An 8,384-nucleotide genomic window follows, 5' to 3' on the forward strand; every position below is an offset into this window, starting at 1 on the left:
AGGAGGCAATTGTGCAATATGAACAAGGACGGCGATTCAAAGCTGAAATTGCTTCCCTGAAGGCTGGACTTAAAACTGTTCCTAAAGGAAGTCCACTGTACAAACTGGACCCGATAATGGACAGAGGAATGCTCAGAGTGAGAGGTCAGCTGAATAAAGCGGCATTACCAGCAGAGACCAGACATCCGCTCATATTATCCAAAGATCTGCATGTATCCACTCTGATTATCCGCCATATCCACCATCAGCTGGGACATGCTGGAAGAAATCACATGTCGTCCAGATTGAGACAGAAGTTTTGGATAATCAGTGCAAACTGTGCTGCCAGAAAGATCATATCCAATTGTGCTGTGTGTAAACGCAATAGAGGAAAACTTCTTGACCAGAAGATGGCATACTTACCTGACGAAAGATTGTTGCCTGATAAAGCTCCTTTCGCAGATGTTGGCATTGACTACTTTGGCCCAATCGAAGTCAAGAGGGGTAGAAGCCTTTTGAGAAGATATGGAGTGCTTTTCACCTGCTTGACCAGCCGTGCTGTGCATTTGGAAGTGGCATATACACCGGATACTGATTCTTGTATCAATGCAGTTCGCAGGTTCATTTGCAGAAGAGGTCCTGTCTTGACTCTCAGGTCTGACAATGGCACAAATTTCGTCGGCGCCAACCGAGAGCTGAAGGAAATTCTGGCTGCGTTGAATCATGCCAAATTTCAAAAGGTTTTGGCTCAGGATGGCATCAAATGGAGTTTTAATACACTGTCAGCTTCTCATCAAGGGAGCGCTTTATCCATTCAGTTAAAAGTGTTCTCACCTCAGTAGTTCGACAGCAAGTTCTGGATGATGAAGGACTCCAAACCATTTTTTGTGAAGTAGAGGCAATATTAAATGACAAACCCATCACCAAGGTCTTAGATGATCCAGATGACCTTGAAGCCCTCAATCCAAATCACATCCTGCTGTTGAAAGGCAAACCCATCATGCCACCAGGTCTGTTTGACTCAGGTGATCTGTACATCAGAAGAAGATGGAAATAAGTGCAGTACCTGGCTGAACTCTTCTGGAAAAGATGGATTTCTGAATACCTGCTGCTGATGCAGGAGAGACAGAAGTGGGCTAGGCCAAGGAGAAATCTCACTCCTGGAGATGTAGTTCTTGTGGCAGATGCTACAGCTCCAAGAGGATCGTGGATGATGGGGAGAGTTTTGGATGTGAAAACAGATATCCAGGGCCTGGTTCGGTCGGTGCGCCTTCAAAAGAAGATCAGCATCTTGGAGAGGCCTGCCACAAAGCTCTGTCTGCTGCTGGAGGCAGCAGTTTAGCATCATCGACCAACTCTCTTTTTCTCTCTCTCTTTCTATCTATCTCTCTCTCTTTCTTCTTCTCTTTCTCGCTCTGTCTCTTTTGTTTTGTCCAGCAGATACGTCCAAGAAGAAATCACTTACAGTATAGCTATGGTAATAGTTTAGGTGGGGTAATAGCTCATTTTGAGAAAAAACGGTAATTGTGGGTTGTACACAATTAGGGGCCGGAGTGCTGGAGCTATTTTGAGTGTTTGAGTATTTTCTGAATATTTCCTAATTTATTTTTTGTTTGTGTTATTGCATATAGTGTTTATTTTGTTTAGATTTATTATTTATTTTGCATGTTTGATTTGGGTAATTGACACATTATTTTCTGTCAGGCTTGATTTTGTAGAGTTAATTGGTACCATCTGCACTTGGAGGTTATTTAGGGAGGTTGCAGGTAGAGGATCAGCGTGCACCTGGGTGGGGCTATGGGTTTTTACCAGCGCGAGAGAAGCAGCAGGAAGTGATCGCTCCAATTGTTTGCTTGCTATGGAGAATAAACCATGATAAACCTACTGGAATTTTGTTGGACCATGTTTTCTTTTGCCTGCGTAAACCACGACCCGGTGCACCAGTGGCAATTTGAGGTTTAAGTTTTGATTTTGGATTTTTGTTGCATTTGAGACAAATAGCCACTACACCATGTATTCAGTCTTTTGTCGTAAGTGACCACGACTCTCCCAAGTCGGCTATAATAGCTTACAGTTGGTTCAAAGACTGATATATATCGTTTGCATTCCGACTTCACGGTGACATCAACTGTGGCTGGTACACTACCAACAGCTGCCTGTGACTGCAGCTTGAGACACTGGAGTTTCTTGTTTTCTCCAAACCACTTGTTTTTAATCATATCACTTAATGTTTCTTCATGGAGTGCTGTCTGGATGGCATTTGCTGAACAGTAATCCAAAGAGCGGACATGATGGCACTGAAATGTCGTTAAGCCACTCCGAACAGCAAAGTCACAGTCCTTCTGGCATTCACTGGACTCACACTTTACTTGATGTAGTTTCCCCCAAGTTTTCTTTTGTACATGCAGAGGCACAAGTGGTCCAATAAAGGATTTTTTCACAGAACATATCCCATTTCTCACGTCTATGCACATGGAATCAAGATGGGAAGAAGCACTGATGTCTCTGTAAGCAATGTCAGTATGTTTTCTGTAAATGTGTTTCTTCATGTTTTTTTTAAGAATCTTCAGATTACAGTGTTGACAAAGAATAGTTTTCAATTTTTCTCCACGTACTCCACAGGGGGGGGGTTTGTCCATGCTGGGACTGATTGGCAAAGATGTTTCTGGTAGTGTCCCACTGTCACTAGATGTATCCTCCTGTACGTCAGGGACGGAATCACTCACTTCTGTCTTGTCCTGGGCACTCTCCTCTACCTGTGAGAGAGAAACAGTCACAAAAAGAAAAGTTGTGTAAGCTTATTCTCTTAAAATAACAGAAGACAAAAGTACCAACAAAATGGAGATGAGCTGGCATAGAACATTGTATAAAGAATTTTTCAGTACATAAGACGCAAAACACCATGTTTTTAGTCTGGTCCGGAACAGGCTCGGGTTTATGACTGTTATTTTTGTTGCACGGAAATCATTTATACTGTGTTGAACTTTACCACTTTCCAGTGTTTCACTGAGACTCAGACTATTTTTCTTTTCAATTTTCATATTGTTAGGATAAGGTCTTTATCTGGATTAGACCAGACCATACATCCCATATATATAGTACACACACACAAGTCCTCACCAGTACAGACATTGGCCGGCAGATTTTTAAGTGCCTCTCTGCATCCTGTCTTTTCACTTTCATTCCAGGCAGTGAAAATGGCCGCTGCTTCCAGGCCTGCAGGCCTGATGACATTTGGTTGTGTAAAAATCTATGAAGAGACAAAAACATCATGTCCAACATTGTGTGCGTTCCTTGTAATATAAACTAACAAATATCTGATATAGGCAGTGATGACAAGCAAAAAAGTGATCATGGCATAGTACAAAGTTGATAGAGGGGAACTAATGTTGGAGCACACTTTTTTTATGCAACTCCAGGTGCTGTAGAACCATAGCCTTTGACCGAGGCTTGTACCGGCCAGTGGGGCACAGGGGGCAGTGGAAGAGGGCACAGCACACTGTGCATCTTGTCACCTGTGGTGGGTTTGTTTTTTAAAAAAAAAACACTAAGGTGGATCTGAAGGAACAACAGTAGTCTGTTGTCAAAAATTGTTTTAGGTTTTATTATTATTGTTTTTATTGTCAAATGGGGATACAATATAAATTTGCCTGTCATATTAATTTATATTCTCATTTATTATTTATTACACTCAAGAAAACTCACAGTCCACATTCAAATCAAAAATCATATGTTTCATGAAATTCAAAAGGATTTGGGAGGGGAAAAATATACAAAAATAGTAATAAAAAGAATTGTAATTTATAATTTTCTTGTCATTCATTCTCTTAAACTGAGAATTATGTTCTGATTTAATCCAGTTTACCGCTACACACTGAGACACAATTGTCTTTACAACAGTTCTTGCATATTCATGTTGAAAAATGACTTTCCTTCAATGATCATTGCCATCTGAATGTAAAACAAGGGTATTCTGTATATTATTCTTGCCGCATTTTGCCCTGAACATAACAACAAAATCTGTAAAACACCTACACATACTATATACATTTCATAATGGTTGCTTACTGAGCAGTAATAAATAAATCATGCCAATTAAGCAGATGATTTCATCTTGAAAAAAGTTGAGTTGACGTTTAGAGGTGGACAAATGATCATTTAAAATGAATAAGTAAATAAGTAAATTCTTTCTTTGAACATCTTATCATGAGGGATATGAACCAAAGAGAATGAACCAATACTACCCCGGTCCTGCACTGTGGCATCGCTCTCTTGGGAGGTGGAGTCCCTAGTTCGACGGGCCCAACTGCAGGAGCCCGGCCCAGGTAACGGACCCGCTAACCGCTTGTTTGTGCCCACTTCTGTCCGCTCTCAGGTCCTGCAGTGGGGACATTCGTCTCGGCTGTTCTGCCACCCTGGCGTTACTTGAATGTTGGAGGTGCTGCGACAGCGGTTCTGGTGGCCCTCCATAAACAAGGACACGCGGGAGTTTGTGGCTGCCTGTATGGTCTGCGCTCGGAACAAGACTTTGAATCGGCCCAGTTCTGGTCTGCTTCAGCCCTTGCCAGTACCCAGTCGGCCGTAGTCTCATATTGCGCTTGATTTTGTCACAGGCCTGCCCCCCTCCAGTGGCAAGACCGTGATCCTGTCCATAGTGGACAGGTTCTCTAAGGCCACCCACTTTGTCCCCCTCGACAAGCTCCCCTCAGCCAGGGAGACGGCTGACCTGCTTGTCTCTGAGGTGGTCCGCGTGCATGGCATTCCCGCTGACATCGTGTCTGACCGGGGACCCCAGTTCACGTCGGACGTTTGGAGGGCGTTTTGTGCTGCTCTGGGGGCCACCGTGAGTCTTTCCTCCGGGTTTCATCCCCAGTCTAATGGCCAGACTGAACGTTTAAATCAGGAGATAGAGACCCTGCTCCGGTGCGCTACGGCGGAGGATCCTTTGGCTTGGAGTGCTCACCTTCCTTGGGTGGAGTACGCCCATAATTCATTGGTCTGCTCTTCTTCTGGCCTGTCTCCGTTTCAGTGCTCTCTGGGGTACCAGCCTCCTCTATTCCCATCACAGGAACGGGAGTTGGCTGTGCCCTCGGTCCAGGCTGCCATGAGGAGATGTGAACGGGTTTGGAAGAGGGCGCGGGCTGCGCTGCTCAGGTCTTCGCGGCAAATGGAGCAGCAGGCCAACCGCAAGCGCACCCCCGCTCCCTGCTACTCTCCTGGGCAGAGAGTTTGGTTGAGGGCCAAGGACCTCCCTCTCAAAGTGGAATCCAGAAAGCTAGCTCCTCACTATGTGGGACCTTTTGAAGTGGACCGGATCATCAATCCCAGTGCGGTGCGCCTCAAGCTCCCTTCATTCATGCGCATTCACCCCACCTTCCATGTTTCTCAGATCAAGCCTGTGAGTGAGAGTGACCTGGCCCCCCCCGTCCGTCCCCCGCCTCCGCCCAGGATGCTGGATGGAGGTCTTGTGTATTCGGTGCGGCGGCTTGTGGACGTTCGTCGCTGGGGCTGGGGTGTCCAGTACCTCGTGGATTGGGAGGGTTATGGTCCAGAGGAGCACTCCTGGGTTCCTCGGGGGCGTATTGAGGACCCGGATCTTATACGGCAGTTTTATCGCCGCCACCCTGATCGGTTGCCGCGTGTGCCTGGAGGCCCACGTAGGGGGAGGGGTACTGTCAGGACCTGCACAGCAGCGGCCTCCTAGTGGCGCTGTGCAGGTTCTTGTTTTTGTTTTTCAGGTGGGTGGAGCTGGAGAGGAGGCTTGCTGCAGCATGGGTTCAGCTCGACTTTCAGCTGCTTGGGGCACTGGCACTATTTAAGCGACGCCCAGGCTGAGAGTCAGCGCTGGATCGTAACATCTACGCCCGTGTGCCACGTGTGTAGCACATTCAGCTTCGTAGCTTCCCAAGCTGACCAAGTTCTTCCTTGTTTGCAGTTGGAGTCCCGATCAGCCTGCCGCAGCACCCAGCCGCTCTCTGCCTCTCCAGCCGCCCACCTGCCCTGGACAGTCTCAGGACGCAGAGCCAGGACGCCAAGACCGAAGCTCGCCACCGACTATTCGGACAGTGCCCACTCGGACCAGCCGCCTGGACTCGCCGCTTCCTGACCCCCCCCCCAGAATAAACTGTTCTTGCACTCTTCAGACCTGCCTCCGTCTTGGTGTCTGCGTCTGAGCCTCAGTACAAACTGTAACAGTACGATCCAGCCAGACGATGAGCTCAGCAGACCGCAACCCCGGGAGGGAGCAAGGAGCCGCCCCTCAGCAGAACCTGGTTTCGAAGGTGGCCGACCACGATAAGGTTCTGGGAACATTATTTGAGCAGGTCTCCCGTCTGTCTGACCAAATTACAAAGATTACCACCCACCTGTCGTCCCCGCCAGCAGGTCCCGCTGTGGGCCCCACAGGCCCGGCTCCATCTCCGCAGGTGGCGGTTCCTCCTCGGGAGCCGAACGCGCCTACACCGGAGCGCTACGCTGGAGATCTTGGTTCCTGCCAGGCCTTCCTCACCCAGGTTTCGCTGGTGTTTGAGCTGCAGCCACTATCCTACCCCACCGACCGGTCCCGTATAGCCTACCTGATCAGCCTCCTCTCCGGCCCGGCGAAGGCCTGGGGAACAGCCTTGTGGGACAGTCAATCGCCAGTATGTCAGTCCTATCAGGCCTTCACGGAGGAGATGAGGAGAAATTTTGATCACCCTGTGAGGGGCAGGGACGCTGGCGACCGACTAACGATAATCCGTCAGGGAGGCTGCAGTGTGGCCGAATTCGCCATTGAGTTCCGGACCTTAGCTGCGCGGAGCGGGTGGAACGACAGCGCTCTTCAGTGCGTCTTCTTACGAAGTCTGCAGGATCATTTACAGGATGAACTGGCCACCCGAGAACGACCACCAGATTTGGAGAGCCTTATTTTTCTATGCATCATCATTTACAATCGTATTAGGGAGCGACGGCGTGCGCGCTCACTTCGCTTCCCGGCACCCGTAGTTCCGGCTTCGTCTCGGCCGGCGGGAGCAGAGGCTTCAACTGTGCCTCAGGATCCGGAGCCCATGCAGATCGGCCGGGCCCAGATGTCATCTCAAGAGAGGAGGAGGCAGCGCCGGGCCACGAATGCGTGCCTCTTTTGCGGTGGGGTTGGACATTACTTCGCCGACTGCTCCATGTGGCCGTTAAAAGACCAGGCTCCCCAGTAGACGAGGGGCTGCGGGTGAGCCGAACCTCCTTCAAGTCCCCTCAACGCCTTCAGGTAACCAGCACTCTCTGCTTTCACTCTCAATCCATTCCTGTGGCGGCTTTGGTGGATTCGGGCGCAGAAGAGAGTTTCATGGATATCCAGCTAGCTTGTCAGCTAAACATTCCTTTCGTTCAGCTTGAATCTGAGCTAGCTGTGAGGTCACTGAACGGTCTCCACCTTGCTCAGGTCAGTCATAAGACCTGTCCGGTGGTTTTGGTGCTTGCTGGGAACCATCAGGAGACCCTAACCTTCCACCTCATTGATCATTCGCAGCCGCCGTTGGTGCTGGGTTTTCCTTGGCTGCGTAAACACAATCCCCAAATCGACTGGATTAAGGAGGAGAATAATTCCTGGAGCCCGTTCTGTTTGAATAACTGTTTACGCTCGGCGCTCACCCCTGTTGTGTCTCCGCAGTCTCCTCCCCCTGAGCCGGTCGACCTGTCAGCAGTTCCCGAGGATTACCACGACTTGGCTCAGGTTTTCAGTAAGAGTGAGGCCCTTTCGCTGCCGCCACACCGTCCGTTTGACTGCCCTATTGATCTGCTTCCAGGAGCTACTCTGCCCTGCAGCCGGCTGTATAACCTGTCCCGACCCGAGCGTGCTGCCATGGAGACCTACATTCGTGAGTCCCTGGCAACTGGCATAATACGCCCGTCCTCGTCTCCGGTTGGTGCAGGGTTTTTCTTTGTGAGTAAGAAGGACGGTTCGCTCAGACCTTGCATTGACTTTAGGGGACTTAATACCATACTTAATACCCCCCCCAGAATAAACTGTTCTTGCACTCTTCAGACCTGCCTCCATCTTGCTGTCTGCGTCTGAGCCTCAGTACAGACCGTAACAGAAATAAAAACTACAATAAATTAAATGTTTACCTTTTATTTAAGAAATATGAAATCACTGTTAAATAAATGTAAGTTTCACCTTTTTCTATATAAATAGCTTTACTTTACACTTAAATACAGTTATGTTTTTGTTATAGATTCAAACAAAGGTGCTTCAACCAGGAAGAAAAATAAGTGCTCAGAATTACTGCAATAAACAGAAAAAAGAGTGAACATCTACAAACATAAATATTACTGGGACAGGGAATTGAAATAACTGCCATACACTCACCTTTTCAATATTAATAGCTTTAACTTTTATACTAGGACACAGTTTTTCTTATAGATTTAAA

Source organism: Salarias fasciatus, chromosome 11 (assembly GCF_902148845.1).
Source record: "Salarias fasciatus chromosome 11, fSalaFa1.1, whole genome shotgun sequence".
NCBI lineage: Eukaryota > Metazoa > Chordata > Actinopteri > Blenniiformes > Blenniidae > Salarias > Salarias fasciatus.